Source organism: Pongo abelii, chromosome 22 (assembly GCF_028885655.2).
Source record: "Pongo abelii isolate AG06213 chromosome 22, NHGRI_mPonAbe1-v2.0_pri, whole genome shotgun sequence".
NCBI classification, from domain to species: domain Eukaryota; kingdom Metazoa; phylum Chordata; class Mammalia; order Primates; family Hominidae; genus Pongo; species Pongo abelii.
Genome location: NC_072007.2, coordinates 22814957 through 22836369, shown reverse-complemented (window position 1 = coordinate 22836369; position 21413 = coordinate 22814957). Strand labels below are relative to the sequence as shown.

The 21413-nt window shown below is 39.5% G+C and overlaps 1 long non-coding RNA gene and 1 pseudogene across 8 annotated transcripts in view; one reads left to right on the top strand and one right to left on the bottom strand.

The window, feature by feature from the left end:
• Positions 1 to 20728, top strand: part of LOC112130491 (uncharacterized) — a 34394-nt gene extending 13666 nt beyond the window's left edge. For 2 of the 7 annotated variants that reach the window (XR_010138852.1, XR_010138857.1), the window contains exon 6: positions 17993 to 20728. This is a non-coding gene — a long non-coding RNA (uncharacterized LOC112130491). Of the gene's footprint in view, positions 1 to 4531; positions 6271 to 10020; positions 10183 to 12402; positions 13321 to 17992 lie in introns of those variants that run through there. The other 5 variants (XR_010138854.1, XR_010138856.1, XR_010138853.1 and 2 more) reach the window with 3 other exon arrangements.
• Positions 6341 to 13560, bottom strand: LOC129052403 (ribosome biogenesis protein BMS1 homolog; annotated as a pseudogene). The gene is made up of 8 exons (XR_008517406.2): positions 13497 to 13560; positions 13026 to 13202; positions 10110 to 10298; positions 9846 to 10026; positions 9552 to 9608; positions 8337 to 8459; positions 6999 to 7146; positions 6341 to 6652 (listed from the first exon to the last, which is right to left on the bottom strand). The product of XR_008517406.2 is annotated as a ribosome biogenesis protein BMS1 homolog (transcript).
• Positions 20729 to 21413: the final 685 nt, after the last annotated feature.

Genomic DNA, 21413 nt, shown 5'->3' with positions numbered 1-21413 from the left:
TCACACTCTGGGGACTGTTGTGGGGTGGGGAGGGGGGGAGGGATAGCATTAGGAGATATACCTAATGCTAAATGACGAGTTAATGGGGGCAGCACACCTGAATGGCACATGTGCACGTATGTAACTAACCTGCACATTGTGCACATGTAACCTAAAACTTAAAGTATAACAAAAAAAGAAACAAAAAAAATTCTTTGTAGTATTAATTTTATTTTTTATTTCATTCTTTAAGTTATTTGAAATTTATTGTTTATTTCTTCAAATTCCAAATAATAACCAACTTTCTCAAAGCAACACTTCTTTCTACTGATTTCAAACATTACATTTGTCTTCTCTGAAGTTCTTGTCTATTTGATACCTGACTGTCACACTACTGCTGTGGATGTGCTTTTACCATCACAGTACTGCAGGGTTATGAGATTATCTGATAGCCAATAGAAGCAGACCTCTACTCACTGTCATTCTTTTTTCTTTTGGAGAATAAAGTTAGCTATTTTTATCTGGGTTCTCAATTTTTTTTTTTCTTTTTGAGATGAAGCCTTGCTCTCTCACCCAGGCTAGAGTGCAGTGGTGCAATCTTGGCTCACTGCAACCTCTGCTTCCCTGGTTCAATTGATTCTCCTGCCTCAGCCTCCTGAGTAGCCAGGATTACAGGCATCCATCACCACGCCTGTCTAATTTTTTTATTTTTAGTAGAGACAGGGTTTCACCATCTTGGCCAGGCTGGTCTTGAACTCCTGACCTCGTGTTGCACCCACCTCTGATTCCCAAAGTCCTGGGATTACAGGCGTGAGCCACCATACCTAGCCGGGTTCTCAGTTTTGTATAAACTTTAAAGTAGATTATCAAATCACATACCAATTACCATCTGATTGAAATTTCAATGTTTTTATATGTAAGTTTCGAGACTAAAGCCATCTCTATTCTTTCAGCACTTCAGATGTTTATCTTTCAATTCAAAATATATTCTAAATTTTATTTTGATGTTTCTTTGTGAATTATTTAGAAGTTTGTTGTTTGATTTCCAAACACTTGTGTGTTTACTAAGTATCTTATTGATATTCATTTTTTTCTTTTTTAATTTATATTTTATGTTCAGGGGGTACACGTGCAGCTTTGTTATGTAGGTAAATTGCATGTTGCTGGGGTTTCGTGGAAAAAATAATTTAGTCACTGAGGTAGTGAGCATAGTACCTGATAGGCATAAGTAATTTTTCAATCTTCACTGATTTTCCACCCTCTACCCTCACACAGGCCCTGGTATCTATTGGTCCCTGTTTTGGACTATGTGGAACCAATGTTTATCTCTCATTTATAGGTGATAATATATGCTTTCTTTTTCTGTTTTTGTGTTAATCTGCTTAATTTGTGGGATGTAGCCTCCAGCTACATCCATTTTGTTGCAAAAGCCATAAATTTATTGTTTTTTTGTTGCTACGCAGTATTTCATGATGTATATGTACCAATTTTTTTTTCTTTTTGAGATAGATTCTCACTCTGACACCCAGGCTGGAGTGCTGTGGCATAATCTGGGCCCACTGCAACCTTCGCCTCCCAGGTTCAAGCTATTCTGCCACCTCAGCTTCCCAAGTAGCTGGGTCTACAGGCATGTACCACCAAGCCTGGCTAATTTTTGTATTTTTAGTAGAGACGGTGTTTCACCATGTTGGCCAGGATTTTCTCAAACTCCTAATATCAAATGATCCACCCATCTCAGCCTCCCAAAGTGCTGGGAATACAGGCGTGAGCAACCACGTCAGGTGGTACACATTTTTTTTTTTTTCTAGTCCACCACTGATGAGCCTCTAGGTTGGTTCCATGTTTTTGCTACTGTGAATAGTGCTGTGATAATCATACAAGTACATGTGTCATTTGGTAGAACAATTTATATTTCTTTGTGTATGTACCCAGCAATGAGATTGCTGCACCAAATGGTAGTTCTGTTTAAGTTTTTTGAGAAATCTTCACACTGCTTTATACAACGGCTGAATTAATTTACATTCCCAATGGAAGTGTATAAGATTTCCCTTTTCTCTGCAACCTCAGCAACATCTGTTATTTTCAGACTTTTTATTAGTAGCCATTGTGATTGGTATGAAATGGTATCTCGTTGTGGTTTTAATTTGCATTTCTGTAATGATTAGTGATTTTTAAAATGGAGCATATTTTCATATTCTTGTTGGCAGCATGTATGTCTTTTTTGAGAAGTGTCTGTTCTTGTCCTTTGCCCATTTTTCAATGAGGTTTAGTTTTTGCTTAAAAATTTTTTTAAGTTCCTTACAGGTTCTGGATATGAGACCTTTGTCAGATCCATAGTTTGCAAATATTTTCTCCCATTTTGTAGGTTGTCTGTTTACTCTGCTCATAGTTTCTTTTGATGAACATAATCTCCTTAGTATACTTAGGTACCACTTGTCTATTTATGTTTTTGTTGCAATAGCTATTGGAAACTTGATCATAAAATCGTTGTTATTGCCTATGTCCAGAATATTATGTTCTGGGCTTTTGTCTAGGGTTTTTATAGTTTTAGGTTTTACATTTAGGTCTTTAATCCATCTTAAGTTGATTTTTTTTAATATGTTGGAAGGAAGTTGTCCATTTTAAATCTTCTGAATATGGCTAACCAGTTATCCTAGTACCATTCATTGAATAGGGAGTCCGTTCCCATTGCTTCTAATTATAGACTTTGTCAAAGATCAGATGGTTGAAGGAGTGCAGCCTACAACCTTCTCTAATCTGTTCCATTGGCTTTTGTGTCATGGTTTTTGTACCAGACCTATGATGTTTTGGTTACTATATCCTTGGAGTATAGTTTGTGAACCCTCAAAATCTGAGACAGGTCTCAATTTACAAAGTTGACATTGCCCAGCTAGCCATATGTAGAAAGCTGAAACTGGATCCCTTCCTTACACCTTATACAAAAATTAATTCAAGATGGATTAAAGACTTAAATGTTAGACCCAAAACCATAAAAACCCTAGAAGAAAACCTAGGCAATACCATTCAGGAAATAGGCATGGGCAAGGACTTCATGTCTAAAAACACCAAAAGCAATGGCAACAAAAGCCAAAATTGACAAATGGGATCTAATTAAACTAAAGAGCTTCTGCACAGCAAAAGAAACTACCATCAGAGTGAACAGGCAACCTACAGAATGGGAGGAAATTTTTGCAATCTACTCATCTGACAAAGGGCTAATATCCAGAATCTACAATGAACTCAAATTTACCAGAAAAAAACAAACAACCCCATCAACAAGTGGGTGAAGGATATGAACAGACACTTCTCAAAAGAAGAAATTTATGCAACCAAAAGACACATGAAAAAATGTTCATCATCACTGGCCATCAGAGAAATGCAAATCAAAACCACAATGAGATACCATCTCACACCAGTCAGAATGGCAATCATTAAAAAGTCAGGAAACAACAGGTGCTGGAGAGGATGCGGAGAAATAGGAGCACTTTTACACTGTTGGTGGGACTGTAAACCAGTTCAACCATTGTGGAAGTCAGTGTGGCGATTCCTCAGGGAACTAGAACTAGAAATACCATTTGACCCAGCCATCCCATTACTGGGTATATACCCAAAGGATTATAAATCATGCTGCTGTAAAGCATATGTTTTACATTTATATGATTATAAATCATGCTGCTATAAACATATGTAAAGCATATGTTTATTGCAGCACTATTCACAATAGCAAAGACTTGGAACCAACCCAGATGTCCAACAATGATAGACTGGATTAAGAAAATGTGGCACATATACACCATGGAATACTATGCAGCCATAAAATGGATGAGATCATGTCCTTTGTAGGGACATGGATGAAGCTGGAAACTGTCATTCTCAGCAAACTATCGCAAGGACAAAAAACCAAACACCACATGTTCTCACTCATAGGTGGGAATTGAACAAAGAGAACACTTGGACACAGGAAGGGGAACGTCACACATTGGGTCTGTTGTGGGGTGGGGCGAGGGGGGAGGGATAACATTATGAGATATACCTAATGTAAATGACAAGTTAATGGGTGCAGCACACCAACATGGCACATGTATACATATGTAACAAACCTGCATGTTGTGCACATGTACCCTAGAACTTAAAGTGTAATTTTATATATATATATATAAATGGCTGATGAGGAAAAAAAATTTAGGAAGTAGAATTCAACAACACATCAAAAAGATTATATACATCATGATTAAGTGGGAATTATCTCTGGCATGCAAGGCTGGTTTAACATATGTAAATCAATCAATGTGATATATCACATTAACAAAATGAAAGATAAAACCACATGGTCACCTGAATTGATGCAGAAAAAGCACTTAACAAAGTTTAGCAACCTTTCTTGATAAAACCTCTTAATAGTTTATGTATAGAAGGAAAGTTCCTGAACATAATAAAGACCATTTATGAGAAACCCATGGAGCACTTTTATTCAACATAGTACTTGCAAGAGCAATCTGATGAGGAAAAAAAAGCAACTAAATTAAAGAAGTAAAATTATCTCTATTTGCAGATGACAAGACCCTTTATGTAAAAAACTCCAAACATTCCACAAAAAACTCTGAGAACTACTAAATCAATTCAGTTAAGCTGCAAAGTATAAACTCAACATATAAAAATCAGTTGCATTTCTATATACAAATAACGTAGCTGAAAAAGAAATCAAGAAAACAATCTCATTTACAAAAACATCAAAGAAAAACATATACTTAGGAATGAATTTAACCAATAAGATGGAAGATGTGTACACTTGAAAACCATAAAACATTGATGAAAGAAATTTAGACATCAACAAATGAAAAGATATCCTATGTTTATGGATCAGACGAATTAATATTGTTAAAATGTTCACACTACCCAAAGCAAATATACAGATTTAACACAATCCTCATCAAAGTTCTGATGGCATTCTTCACAGAACAGAAAAAAACAATCCTGGCCAGGTGTTGTGGTTCGCCTGTAATCCCAGCACTTTGGGAGAATGAGGCAGGTGGATCTCGAGGTCAGGACTTGGAGACCAGCCTGGCCAACATAGTGAAACCCTGTCTCTACTAAAACTACAAAAATTAGCCGGATATAGTGGCACGTGCCTATAGTCCCAGCTACTCAGGAGGCTGAGGCAGGAGAATTGCTTGAATCCGGGAAGCAGAGGTTGCAGTGAGCTGAGATTGTGCCACTGCATTCCAACTTGGGCAACAGAGTGAGACTTCATCTTAAAAAAAAAAAAAAAAAAAAAAAAAAACAGAAAAAAAAATATTGAAACTCGTATGGAACCACAAAAAACCCCAAACAGCCAACAGGTTACTGTGAAAGACAAAGTTGGAGGCATCACACCTCTTGATTTAAAATTGTGTTACAAAGCTATAGTAATCAAAACAGTATGATACTGGCATAAAAACAAAAAATATAAACCAATGGAACAGAACAGAGACCTTTGAAATAAATCCAAACATATACTGTCAACTAATTTTTGACAAGGGCAAACAAGACAACACAATGGAAAGAAAAATAGTCTCTTCAATAATAGTGCTGGGAAAACTGGATTTTCACGTGCAAAAGAATAAAAATGGACCCTGATCATACACCATACACAAAAATCAACTCAAACAGATACAAAACCCAAGACCCAAATAAGACCTGAAACCTTAAAACTCCTAGAGGAGAACATAGGGGAAAGCCTCTTGACATTGGCCTTAGCAATTATTTTTTGGATATCACACCACAAGCCAGGCTACAAATGGAAACATAAACAAGGAGGACTGCATCAAACTAAAAAGCTTCTGCACAGCAAAGGAAAAAACCAACAAAATGAAAAGAGAACCTACAGACTGGAAGAAATATTCGCAGATCACATATCCGATAAAGTGTTAATGTCCAAAAATCAGTAAAGAACTCTTTTAATAACAGAAAAACAACCCAGTTGAAAAATGAGACAAATAGGAAATGACCAATAGCAAATGGGGAGACATATATTAAGAAAATACAAAGTAGCAGACATATAGGATGATCAAGTTAGAGATCTAATGTACGTCATGAGGACTATAGTTAATAAAAATGTATTGTCTTTAGGATTTTTGTTAAATAAGTAGATTTTAGCTGTTCCTGTCACACACAAAAAAAATGTAACTATGTGAGATGGTAGATATGTTAATTTGCTTCACTGTAGTAACCAGTTTACTGTTTATATGTATCCTTAAGGTCATGTGGTCAACCTCAAATATATAAAATAAAATTTATTTTAAAGAAGAAAAATTTGTCTTCAATCCAGAAAGAACCACTATTACCATTTTTTGGTATTCCATTCCAAAATATTCCATGAATATACAATTGTTCAATCAAATTTAATGTTAGACTTTCTACTTGAACATTCAGAGCACTTAAGAAATTATAGAAGTGTCTGTGTGACTCCCTGTCTGCAGAGCACAGGCTGCATCTCCACTAACACACATACCACGGGTACTTTATACAGAGTCCTTGTTCGCCTTTAGTCTGATGCCGTGGGTGAGCCTGAGTTGTCCTGTGGTCCGCATTCCTGACCAGGTGTCTTTCTCACCCACTGGTTTCAACAAAGATGTTACTGGGTTATAGAAGGCTGGGATGGAAACAGGATACGAAGTTTGCATGAAGACAGTATCTGAAAAGAGAGGTAATTTACTTTAACATTTTCAAAAGAAGATTCATATCCATATTGTGAAGAAACAAAGAACAAAACCTTCACTCCAAACTTCTCTACCTGGTTGCAAAGTATTTGAAGGGAAAGCTCACTAAGGAAGCTACTCTCATAGATCCCAGAACTGTTACTGGGTGTGGCCAGGGGGCTGCAGACACAAGGTGAATGGGCACACCGCATAAGCCTGGGAGATCTAAGGCTGGAGCTGCTCAACTCTCTAGAGACCTGACTCCAGCCTCTCGTCACATTGGCTAGAAGTCAAGCATGAATGGTGTAACACCCTGCCCTGAACACTACTCAAGACACTCACTGTTCATCAGCAGCTTATGCTCAAAGCTGGCCTGGAAGGCTCCTTCTGGAGCCCGGAGTGCTTTCTTGATCTGCTGCCTTATCTCGCTGACAGTTTGAATCACAATACCTTCAAATTTGGCCACTTCTGAGGCAGAATTAAACATTCCCTATGGGTATAGCAAGATAAAAACACATAAAAAAATCATATACTTTATGCTTTACTTCTTACCTCAAACATACATCCTTGGTTAAAGAACAAAAACAACTCAAAATGTATTTGCCCCTGAAAGTGGAATTACTACCACAAAAATAATACAACTCTTTCATTTTTCCCAAAATAATCATGTGGGTTCATGGGCATGCTCATCACTGTTGTCTGTGTGGAAGAGAAGATTAAAGAGGGATTTACTGGACTGCACTGGCCTAGGCGGCCTTTGCTGGCATCTCTCAGCCTAGACTGCAGCCCAGATCCTTTTACTCAGGTGCATGCACTTAGAACATGAAAACAGTTAAATAAACGCTGGTGGTATTATTACTTTATATTGCAAGAACACTTAATGATCTTACTATGAGTTTTAATAGAAACATCCCCACTAATGAAATTGTCAATAAATACTGCTCAAACCACCTTCCCCAAATGCTGAAAAACAGTACATCCATTTCTCTACCCTTGCCAAGTTGTCTGCAAATGCTCTATTTTTCCACTGAATGGTTAGACAAACTTGTGATTTTTTTCCCTTAACACAAATCAAAAAAGTAGGAAACAAACCCAGTGGATAAAATGACATTTTTTTTTTTTTTTCTTGAGACAGAGTCTTGCTCTGTCACCAGGCTGGAGTGCAGTGGTGCGATCTTGGCTCACTGCAACCTCCACCTCCCAGGTTCAAAAGATTCTCCTGCCTCAGCTTCCCAAGTAGCTGAGATTACAGGTGCACACCACCATGCCCAGCTAATTTTTTTGTATTTTAGTAGAGACGGGTTTCACCATGTTGGCCAGGATGGTCTTGATCTCCTGACCTTGTGATCCGCCTACCTCGGCCTCCCAAAGTACTGGGATTACAGACATGAGCCACTGTGCCCAGCCCCAAAATGACATATTTTCAATCTGAGTTCTGTAGCAGTCTCACATGGTAGTCATGAATAACAGCCTCAATTCCTAAATAGCTCTGTTTTACTACTGCTTTTTTGGGCATATTTAAGTAATACAATATAAAGGAGCAAACAAACAAAACAGGAAGTTTATAAAAGATTTCAAATACTTGTGTAAAAATATGAGGCCCATATTCTAGAAGTATTTCATTCCTTTTCTCAAAAAATATGGGCATTTATAAATATGAGAATATATAGATATACAAACCTTAATAAATGAAGTGTTCTTGAAAATTTTATATGGAAAACCAGTTAGCTTCAATTTCTTCACAATTTTTATGGATTTATCCAGATCAAAGACAATTCCTGTGGCAGCTATCCAAAAATCAGGCTAACAGGAACCCCAAAATTTGAAAATAGGAATAATATCAGCAAGAGAAAAACTTCAATTCTATGTGACGTAATAAATTACCAAAGTGAATTTAACTTACAATTAGCTAAGAAAAACAAGAAAGACCATCTGAACTTGCAACCCAGTGGTTTGACAAAAGCAATCCAAAACTTTAAAGTTGGTAAGCCAAACTAACAAGACTGACTTGAGGCCAAATGTGGTGGTTCATGCCTGTAATCCTGGCTGTTTGGGAGGCCAAGGCAGGCAGATCACCTGAGGTCAGGAGTTTGAGACAAGCCTGGCCAACATGGCGAAACCCCGTCTCTACTAAAAATATAAAAATTAGCTTGGCACAGTGGTGCACACCTGTAATCCCAGCTACTCAGGAGGCTGAGGCAGGAGAACTGCTTGAACCCAGGAGGTGGAGGTTGCAGTGAGCCAAGATTGCGCCACTGCACTCCAACCTGGATGACAGAGTGAGACTTTGTCTAAAAGAAAAAAAAAACAGGGAGACTTGAGTACTTTCCTGAGAGTGATTTCAGAGGAACATAATTTCACTATAATGATCTATTTGGAATGAAATGGAAAAGAAAAATACAGTTGCAATGTTTAGGAAATTAAAATTTGAACCTCTAGGGCAGATTCCGTCTGCTCATTATTCTGGTTTCTTCTCTGTTAAATGGGACCAATAAACCCTGCCCTGTCTGACTGGTCAAATGAAAATGTAGTGAACAGACTGCTACCCCAGCACAGCTGCAGGGGGTCTCATGTCTGCCTGGTCTCCCATGGCTCCTCACAACCTCATATAGTGGTTAGCACATGGTGAGCACTGCTTAAGTACTTGCTTAGATAAATAAATCCAAAAGATGCACAAAAATAGGAAATGTCTTCAGTACCATTATAATTCTTCCACTTTCCCTCCTCTACTCCCACACCCTACTGAAAAGGATGTAGGAAGATTAAAAGCAAAGGGAAATTTACTTTATATTACTAAAAATGAGTAATTTTCAACTTAAAGTCTCATGTACATAACCCACATTCAGGATATATTTCTCAAGCCAATCTGTAAAAGAAATCATCCAAGATAGTTACCATTATGCCACTGACAGACTATTGCCAAGAAGCCAGTTCCCTGTGAAGTGATAGGGCCTTAAAGGAAAAGGAAAAAAAGAAATATAGCAAACCACAAATTTTAGATTCTAGTTTTACATAATGGATAGGGACATTTACATTTGGATATAGATTTACTCCAAACCACCTCCCTGCTCCCAGAAAAGAGAAAAATCTTAGGAATGGAATTTTATGAAGGAAAAATACAAAGCTATAATGATGCAGCCTGTAAGGCTTAATATCGGCAATAAGCAAGTTATTGTAATCATGTTTTACCCCAAAAGGCTGCTCTGCAATGCATGTGCTGTGTGGTTTACTTTAGAAGCCTTTGTCTTCCATTGTGGTCTTCGATATAATAGAGTGGGATGGTCTGAAACCTCCTCCACCCTACAGAAAATATGATTGGATCTTGAGGCTTGAGGATTTTCTTATACCAGCGATGTTTCTTCAGATGCATCTGACGGGACAAGAGGGCAAGATGATTGATGGAGGGGAAATCCACAGAGCCTCAGGCACCAAATACGCAGCAAAGGGACCCACCTGCATGTATCCAACATTGCCTTCACTGTTGCCCAAGCCACCCAGGATAATGGGGTAATGAGGGTCAAAGATATGCACAGATTCACAGAGAACATTGTCAATCTCAATGCAGACATACATCCCAGATGGAAAACCCTCATACTGAACTCTGGCTTGATCATCTTGATCTTCAAATTCTGCACGATTCAGCTATACATGACAGGAAAAAAACCCATATGCTGTTATCTATAATAAACATAAGATTAATATGAACAAATGAGCAATTTCTAAGTAAACAAACTGTGGACAGAATAATGTAGGCTTTATCCTATTAAAAATACTACACATTTAGCCAGGCATGGTGGCTCATGCCTGTAATCCCAGCACTTTGGGAGGCCGAGGCAGGTGGATCACTTGAGGTCAGGAGTTCGAAACCAGCATGGCCAACATGGTGAAACCCTATCTCTACTAAAAATACAAAAATTAGCTGGGCGTGGTGGCGCGTGCCTGTATTCCCAGCTACTCAGGAGGCAGAGGTGAGAGAATCGCTTGAACCCGGGAGACGGAGGTTGCAGTGAGTCGAGATTGTGCCACTGCACTCCAGCCTGGGCAATAGAGCAAGACTCCATCTCAAACAAACAAACAAACAACAACAACAAAAAACCTACACATTTTACCTCTACAGTCTGCTCAGAATATGTCCCAACCATTTTCTTCTCTGCTGCTCCAAGGGACAGCAAATGTAGATTACTCTGTGGAGCCCTGCGTGCCTGAACACTGGAAACGTTCCCAGTCCACACCTTTTTTTCCTTCCTCTCCAAACCTGTCACACTTTTCCCATCTTTAAACACCCAACACCTCCCTCACTTTCACTCAGCTGATGGCTGTTTCCTGATTCACTCCCAAACTGAAAGAACCTTCACAGTCAATCTTCTACCCGGGTTTCCTCCCTTATCCAGCCTTATCAGAGCTCTGACCTGGCCCATAAGGGAGCTATGTGTGGCTATTTAAATTAAAATTAATTACAATTACATAATATTTAAAATGCAGTTCCTCAATCACACTGGCCACATTGGAAGTGGTCCATATCAACCTGCTGCCAGGATTACAGTATTGGGAAGCACAGACGTGCATCTCCATGATCACAGAAAGTTCTACGGGCAGCTCAGGCACAGATGATTTGTCCATGTCCGCTCAGGGCCACACATCACTTGCTCAGTAGACACCATCCACTCTTCCTGGACTTTATTCCAACAGCTCTTCCCTCTGTTATCTCTCTTATCTCAAAACATTTTGATTCCACTTCTTCCACCAACAACTGCTCCATTTCTGTGCTTCTCTCTGCAGCAAAACCCCACAAAAGTTTTCTGCAGTCACAGCCTCCAGTTCCCCTGGTCCCGTTCCCCTACATCTATGAAAATCGGTGCTTGCCAAGATCGCTGAAGGCCTCCACGCCCCTCCTCCAGTGGTCAACTCTGCCTTCACCATAGTTAACATGGCAGTGGGATCTGAACAACATGTCACCTCCATGTACAGCTGGCCTCCCACGTGCCTGCATGCTCACACTGCTTCTCCCTCCTGGGCACTGCTCAGGCCTCATGGCTGCAGTCACCCCCTCTCACCGACACCAGTCCTGCTCCTCCCGATCACTCTGCACTCACTCCCTGGCCACCTCACAGCTTGAAGTGGCATCTGCATGCTGAGGGCTGTACATCTAAGTCCCTGGCCAGACCTCTGTCTCCACACCTGACACTCCGCTTGTCTGCATGACACCCAGCCGACCCAAACATCGTCTTCCCAAAGCTGCATCTGCAGAGGGTTTCCTATCAAACTTACAACAACCCATCCTTCCAGGAACTTCTAGTCGCCATCCTCATTTCTTCTCACACACCCCACATTCAGTCCACCAGGAAATCCTACTGACTCAGCTTCCAAATAAAGTCTATCCAAATAAAGTCTGGCAGTCATCTCCACTGCCAGCCCTCTGGTTTGTGCCACCCAACTGATCTCTTGGCAGAGTGATCTGATTAACTGAGTATCTTTCCTCTGCTCAGAACCCTCCAAGGACTCCCATTTCAGAGTGTAAAATTCAGCCTTTTCCAATGGCCCACAAGGCTCTAGCTAACTTTAAATTGTAAATGGTGTGAAGCAAAGACTTCACAGTTAGTTGAGTCATGCCTGTCAAAGGTCAACCCAGACTTGCAACCATTAAGCTAATGCCTAATCAGGAGATAGTTCTTTGGCTAGATGAAGACCTAGGCTGAGCAGAGCCTTTCAACTCCATTTCACAAATCATATACCTAATCTGTTCCAGCTTACAGAGGCACTCCTGGCCCCCCTAACAAGGCGCAACTCAGATGCTCGCCATCAACTGTACACACATTTCTGTGTCTGCTTCATAGTGAGATCACCGCCTCCAGCAGCCTGCTCAGTGCCCCCAGGCAGGACGGCCACACCATCTCCCTTTATCTCCGCATCTGACCTTACACTCCACATGTCTTTCTGAACTCTGACCAGGATGAGTTTTCAGAGCACTCCTCCTGGGAGCTGTTGTGTGTCCATAAGCCATACAGGCCACTGATCACCTGCCATTCAAATCAGGAAGCAGCGATTGGAATAGGCAGCCAATGCTTGCACTGAAGTGAACATGGTGTCTCAGATCACTACACTGTCAAAGTCTGAAAAGTAGAGACCATGTCTTGGTCATTTCTGTTTCCTAATTGTTGGTACAAAATAGGTATGCAAATTTTTCTGGTGATTTCCTGACTGCAGAAACAATGAGCTCACTGCATGAATAAACTCACTCACATGCATCTCTACCCAGGGGTCCAAATGAAAGGCACAGAAGCAGTATAGGAAACAGAGACCCAAAAAAGTCAGGGTTTCCTGCGCTATGATAGTCTTGACAAACGGCTGAGAGGAACTGAGGGTTCTCACCTGTGCTTGTTTCTGCATTTCTCCTTTAAGATCATCAAAATATGTGCTTTCTCCTTCATCATGTTCTGCATCAAACATCTCCTTCAATTTTCTCTTCTTATTCAAATGCTTTTTCTTGGCACTTTCCTCTTTGTTGGGGTCAATTTCTTCCTTAACTTCTTTCTCTACATCTTCATTCTTAAATTTCCACAAGAAAAAATTTTGTGTATGTTTATGAAGGTTTTTTCTTTAAACATTAGATTTTTTTAAAGTTCCATTTGAACAAAAATCTTAGGAAAATTATGTTATCATCATCAATAAAACAAAACAAAACACAACTTTTGTCTCTGAATAATGTGGTACTGCTACAGGAAATGGTTACATCTGCATTACAATTAGCTACCATTCCTTAAGCTGGCTGGGAACACAAACTGGAATAAAAATAACAGACGTGTCCCTCACCCAGATGTTCCCACTGGCATCTGGACTCACCCACCACAGGCCCACAGAGCGCTCCACGTTCCAAGCCTCATTCTCACTGTTCCCATGACTACAAACACACACAGAACTTTGCACTAAGGAATGTTTGTAAAACAATATTTCATCATCTGTTTAGGTAAATTAAATGGACCCAATCCTCCTTTCCACACTTCACATCAAAATCGCAATCTCAATTTTTCCAGTATAGGTAATGGGCATTCTTTCTTTTCTTTTTTTTTTTTTTGAGACAGAGTCTTGCTCTGTCACTCAAGCTGGAGTGCAGTGGCATGATCTAGGCTCCGTGCAACCTCTGTCTCCCAGGTTCAAGCAATTATCCTGTCTCAGCCTCCCGAGTAGCTGGGATTACAGGTGCATGCCACTGGGCCTGGCTGATTTTTGTATTTTTAGTAGAGATGTGATTTCACCATATTGGCCAGGCTGGTCTCAAACTCCTGACCATGTGATCCACCCGCCTCACCTTCCCGAATTGCTGGGATTACAGGCATGAGCCACCACACTTGGCCAGTGGACACTATGAGGGACACAGAGGTCTATCTGTGTCCCCCAAATGAATAGTTCAGAGTGAATAGGAAAGCTCCACGCTGATACCAGCACATGTGAAAAGGAGTCTCAATGTAAGTTCAATACAACACAATCGTGTAACACACCTAGGGGAAATCTTAGATTATATAAAACATAGCATTTAGATTAAAAGTAGAGCCCCAAACCACACCAAACCCATAAGAAGAGCTCATTCACTCATTCATTCCTTCATTTGTTTTTGGAGCTTTGGGCTCAATTGTAGATCCCACTCTTAAAAGAAATAGACAAGTAAGGCTGGGTGCAGTGGCTCATGCCTGTAAACCCCGCACTTTGGGAGCCTAGGAGGTGGAGGTTGCAGTGAGCCATAATTGCGTCACTGAACTCCAGCCTGGGTGAAAGAGTGAGACCCTGTCTCAAAAAATGAAAAGAAAAGAAATAGGCAAGTTAAAACTTTAGGAGAGCAACATTTAGAAGGCTGTTAAAACATTTTCACATAACAGCCAAAGAACCAGGTAGAAGATATGACAGGAAGCTATTTGTAATAAAAGCAAAAAAGGATAAAATAAGAATAAACCTAACAAGAAATGCACCAGAACTTTATTTTTTTTTTTTAAAAAAAGAAGAAAAGCTTTAATATGCTACCAAACGACAAAAGGAACAGCATCGCCACCAACACTCATAAGTGCTCTCCACACCAGGCACTGCATTAAGTACTTTCCTTGCCTTACCCACATTCTTCAACCCAAAGAAGTAGGTGTTGTAAATATTATCTACTGAATAGTGATATGCCACCATTTGAAAAGAAAGACTAGACATCACAAATATGCCAATTCTCCCTTTAGCACAGTTACAACCCAAAACCACCACTAAGGATTTCTAGTCTAGAGAAGACAACACATTATTCCCTCCTAAGAAGTGTAACCTAAACTCTAGAAATAAGAGATGAGATGGTCAATGGAGAATTCTGAAACGTGGAAAGAAAAAGGCTGCTGAGGGACTCTATGACTAGGGAATGCATAGTGGCCAGGTGTCTCCCTGGACCCCATCCAACAGGAAGGTGACCCAGGCCCAGTGTTTCCCAACTCCCAACCTAGCACTGGAAGGCAACCCAGGCAGGCTCAATGCCCCCAGATCAAAGGAGATCTTCCCCACAACAAGAAAACCAGCTCCACAGACCAAGACAACCACCATTCCCCACCCACCTAGCTGCAGCAGGTGGCCCAGCCTGGGGCAGCTCCCTGTTCCCTCAGGTAAGCAACAGCAGGGACCGGTGGGAGAGACCCAGTGATACCAGATAAGCCAAACAGACCAAAATAGCACCATGAAGGCTCTGAAATTAAATTGTCAATGGAATCACAGCCCACAAAGTAGACCAGGACCTACATACTAAACCTACACAGGAAGACTGCCTGCAAAAATAAAAAAATTACATAGGCCTCCTAACAGAATAATCAAAGTGTACCATTTTTTTTCTTTCATGCATTGTGCTTTTGATTGTATCTTATTTATTTATTTATTTAGAGATGGAGTCTCACTCTGTCACCCATTCTGGAGTGCAGTGGCACAATCTCAGCTCACTGCAACCTCTGCCTCCCAGGCTCAAGCAATTCTCCCCCATTAGCCTCCCAAGTAGCTAGCCCCACAGATACGTACCACCACACCTGCTAACTTTTTGTATTTTTGGTAGAGATAAGGTTTCACCATGTTGACCAGGCTGGTCTCAAACTCCTGAGTTCTAGCAATCTGCCTCCCTCAGCTTCCCAAAGTACTGGGATTACAGGTGTGAGCCACTGCACCTACACTTAGCTGTCTCTAAAAATGCATCACCAAACTCAAGGTCACCTGGATAGTCTTGATCTAGAAGTTTTGCGATTCTGCATTCTACATTTAGTTCTTTGATCCATTTTGAGTGTTAATTTTTGAGAAGGTTGTAAAGTCTGAACTTAGATTCTTTTTTTTTTGTACATGGATGTCCAGTTTTTAAGTACCACTTGTTGAAGAGACTATATTCCTTCATTTAATTGCCTTTGCTTCTTTGTCAAAGCTCAGCTAACTATATTTGCATAGGTCAACTTCTGGGCTCTCTCTTCTGAACCATTGATCAATCTGCATGTTCTTTCACTAACGCCATGCTATCTCAATTATTTAGCTGGAGAATAAGTCTTAAAGTTGGGTAGTGTCAGTCCTCTGAGGTGTTATTCTTAAGCATTTTGACTATGAGTCTTTTGCATCTTCATATAAGCTTTAGAATAAATGTGTTTATATCCACAAAATAACCTGCTAGAATTTTAATTGGAGTTGAGTTGAATCTATAGATCAAGAAGGGGAGTATTAACATCTTAACAATACTGAGTCTTGCTATCCTTGCACATGAAATATCTATCAATTTATTTAGGTTTCCTTTGATTTCTTTCATTAAAGTTTTGAAGTTTTCCTCATATAGATCCTGTACATATTTTGTTTACTTTATGCCTACATATCTCATTTTGGGGGTACTCATGTAAATAGCATTGTATTTAAAATTTCAAATTCCAATTTTTTTTCATTGCTAGTATATAGGAAAGCAGTTAACTTTTAATACTAACCTTATGGTTTGGATTTCTGTCCCCACTCAAATCTCACGCCTAATTATAATCCCCAGTGTAGGAGGAGGGGGTCTGTGCAGAGGTGATTGGATCATGCAGGAGGATTTCTCCCTTGCCATTCTTGTGGAGTAAGTTCTCACCAGATCTGATTGTTTAAAAGTATGTAGCATCTCCCCTTTTGCTCTCTCTTCCTCCTGCTTCAGCCATGTGAGGCATGTCACCTCCCTCTTCACCTCCTGCCATGATGGTAAATGTCCTGAGGCTTCCTCAGCCATGCTTCCTGTGCAGCCTGCAGAATCGTGATCCAATTAAACCACTTTTCTTTATAAATTGCCCAGTCTCAGGTAGTTATAGCAGTGCAAGAACAGACTAACACAGAAAATTGGTACTGGGAAGTAGAGCATTGCTATAAAGATACCTGAAAATCTGGAAACAACTTTGGAAGTGGGTAATGGGCAGAGGTTGGAGCAGTTTGGAGAGCTTAGAAGAAGACAGGAAGGCTTAGGTGCAGTGGCTCATGCCTGTAATCCCAGCACTTTGGGAGGCTGAAGTGGGCGGATCACAAGGTCAGGAGATTGAGACCATGCTGGCTAACACGGTGAAACTCCATCTCTACTAAAAATACAAAAAAAAAAAGAAAGAAAAGAAAAGAATTAGCCAGGTGTGGTGGCATACACCTGTAGTCCCAGCTACTAGGGAGGCTCGGGCAGGAGAATTGCTTGAACTCAGGAGGCAGAGTGGTGAAAATGAGCATCTCTTGTTCCAGAGCTTAGAGGAAAGGCTTTCAGTTTTTCTCTCATTCAGTAAGACACTATACTTGTGGGAGTGTCTTATATGGCTTTTATTGTGTTGAGGTATGTTCCTTCTATACCCTGTTTTTTGAAGGGTTTTTACAATAAAATGTTGAATTTTATCAAATGCTTTACCGCATCAGTTGACACTATTATGTAAATTTTGTCCTTCATTCTGTTGATATGATGATCACATTGATTTGCGTATTTTGAACCATCCTTCCATTCCTGGCATAAATTCCACTTAGTCATTATGAATAATTTTCAATATGTTGTGGGTTTGTTTTGTTTGTAAATTTCCTTGAGGATTTTTGCATCAATTTTCCATAGGGATATTGGCCTGTAGTTTTCATTTTAAATGTGTCTTTGGTTTAAGTATCAGGCATTGAAATATTCCTCCCTCCTCTATTTTTTGGGATAGTTTGAGTAGGATTGGTGTTAGTTATTCTGTAAATATTTGGTAAAATACAGCAGTGAAGCTATTGCTTCCAGGATTTTCTTTGTTGGTAGTTTTTATTAAGGCTTTGATCTCATTATTTGTTATTGGTCGGTTCAGGTTTTGAATTTCTTCATGGTTCAATCTTGGTAGGTTGAACTACTACAAGAAGACATTGGGGAAATTCTCCAGGACATTAGACTAGGGAAAGATTTCTTAAGCAATACCCCACAAGCACAGGCAACCAAAGCAGAAGTGGACAATTGGGATTGCATTAAGTTAAAAAGCTTCTGCACAGCAAAAGGGACAATCAACAAAGAGAAAATCCAAAAAATGGGGAAACATATTTGCAAACTATCCATTTGACAAGGGATTAATAACCAGAATATATAAAAACTCAAACAACTGTATAGAGAAAAATCTAATAATCTGATTTGAAAATGGGTAAGATATCTTAATAGATATTTCTCAAAAGAAGAAATACAAAAGACTAACAGACTTAGGAAAAGGTGGTCAACATCACTGATTATCAGAGAAATGCAAATCAGAACTATGAAGAGATATCATCTTACCCCAGTTAAAATGGCTTTTTTTTCAAAAGGAAGGTGATAACAAATGCTAGTGAGGATATGGAAAAAAGCGAACCCTTGCATACTGTTGGTGGGAATGTAAATTAGTGCAACCACTATGGAGAACAATTTGGAGGTTCCTCAAAAAACTAAAATTAGAGCTACCATATGATCCAGCAATCTCATTGCTAGATATAGACACAAAAAAGAAAATCAATATATCGAAGAGATAACTGCACTCCTATGTTTATTGCATTACTATTCACAATATCCAAGATGTGGAAGCAACCTAAGTGGCCATCAACAGATGAATGGATAAAGAAAATGTGCTTATATACAATGGAGTACCATTCAGCCATAACAAAGAATGAGATTCTGTCATTAGTGACAACATGGAATGGTGCTGTAGGATATTATTTTAAGTGAAATAAGCCAGCCACAGAAAGATAAACTTTGTACGTTCACATTTATTTGGGGGAGCTAAACATTAAAACAATTAAACTCATGAAGATAGAGTAGAATGGTTGTTACTTGAGGCTGGGAAGTGTAGTCAGTGGGGGGAAGTGGGGATGGTCAATAGGTACAAAAATAAGATCTTTTATTTGAGAGCACAACGGTGTAACTATAGTCAGCAATAGTTTTTTTGTACATTTTAAGATAACTGTGTATAACTGAATTGTTCATAATACAGAGAAATGATAAATGTTTGAGATGATGGATAACCCATTTACCCTGATGTGATTATTATGCATTGTATGTTTGTATCAAAATATCTCATGTACCCCATAAATATATATACGCCTACTGTGTACCCATAAAAACTACAAAAGACCCATAGATGGTGACATCTGGGGATTTCCTGATACAATAGTGGGTTCTGGCTGATCATCCCACAGGGAAGCCACTCAGCAACCACACAGTTCCCCCTACACACACACCCCTAGTAATCAGCTTTGTTAGTATATAAACCTTAAAATATGTGCAGACAATATCACAAGTCATACGGGAAATGGAAAGCAAGATCACAATGAGGTACAACTTCATATTCATTAAAATGGCAATTATAATGCAAACAAAAGATGGAAAATAAAAAGTGTTGACAAGGATATGGAGAAAATGAAACCCTTGTGCATTACTAATAGTAGTGTAAAGTGGTGGACTGCTCTACAGAGCAGCACAGTGGTTCCTCAAAAAGTTGAACATAGACTTACTATATGACCCAGTAATTCCACTTTGAGGTATACAGTCCCAAGAATTAAATGCAGGGACCCAAAAAGATACTTGCATAGCAATGTTCACAGCAGCATTACTCACAGTAGCCAGAAGGTGGAAGCAACATCATGGCCACCGGTGGATGAATGGATAAACAAATGTGATATATGCACGCAATGGAATATTATTGGAATATTATTCCTTTTTAAAGGAAGGAGATTCTGACACATTTCACAATGTGGATGAACAATGAAACCTTGAATAAATTATGCTAATGTAAATAAGCCAAACACAAAAAGACAAATACTATATGACTCCACTTATATGAGGTACCTAAGATAGGCAAAGTCATAGAGGCAGAAAGTAGAATGGTGGTTAATAGGGACTGGAAGATGACAGGAGTTAGGAATTACTGTTTTACAGGTACAGAGCTTCACATGAAAAAGTTCTAGAGAAGAATGGTGGGAATCATTACAAAACATTATGAATATAGTTAAAGCAACTGAATTGTACACTTAAAATAGTTAATGTGATACATTTTATGTTACATGTATTTTGCCCACTGAAAAAATAAAAATATATAAGCACACAGCAAATGATGACCAGGCCTTTGAAGAAAGCTTATAAAACAAAATTAAGAAACCAAGGCCAGGCGCGGTGGCTAATGCCTGTAATCCTAGCACTTTGGGTGGCCGAGATGGGTGGATCACGAGGTCAAGAGATCGAGACCATCCTGGCCAATGTGGTGAAATGTATGTTTAGTCTCTACTAAAAATATAAAATTTAGTTGGGTGTGGTGGTATGTGCCTGTAGTCCCAGCTACTCGGGAGGCTAAGGCAGGAGAATTGCTTGAACCTGGGAGGTGGAGGTTGAGACCATCCTGGCCAACATGGTGAAATGTATGTTTAGTCTCTACTAAAAATACAAAATTTAGCTGGGTGTGGTGGCATGTGCCTGTAGTCCCAGCTACTCGGGAGGCTAAGGCAGGAGAATTACTTGAACCTGGGAGGCGGAGGTTGCAGTGAGCTGAGATCGCACCACTGCACTCCAGCCTGGCTACAGTGAGACTCCGTCTAAGAAAAGAAAAAGGAGAGGAGAGGAGAGGAGAGGAGAAAGAAACCAAAACACCAGGTGGCAATGGGGAGAATCGAAGAGGTGGGCAGAGTAAACTGAACACAAGGGCAAGGTCAGGAGAAGGCGTTTGACAACTGAAAAAGTGAGAGCATATGAAAATGTCACCAGAAAGATAGAAAATCAAGGTGAATTAGATACCAGAAAATTAAACACAAAATACAAAAAATCAGAGAGGGAGATGACAAAAATTAGAAAATCAACTCAAGAGGTTCAATACCTAACAAGAGATCCAGAAGAAAAAGGGAAGCTAGAGGGGAAGAAAATTAACAAAGAAATTAAAAGAATTAACAAGAAAGACAGGTACCACTAGGGGTTTATTAAATGCACAAATTAAAAAAAAAGCCTACCCCAAGATTCGTGATTGGAATGATATATGCTAAGGATATGCAGGAAATTTTAAATATTCTGAAGCGGGTAAAGCCAGAGTGGGGCAGGATGGGTGAGAGACAGGTCACATAAACATGTTATTTTGAAATATAAAAATACGTTTTTAAAGTAAAAAATGTTGAAGTTGGCTGTGTCTGGGGAGTAAATAGGAAGTACTGAATGAAGAGCAGTCTGTTTTTTTGTGAAATCTTATGCTACCATTGGACTTCTAAAACCATGTTTCTTTAAATTTTATCTTGGCTCTCTTTCAAAGTAATGCATTTGCAGCTTAT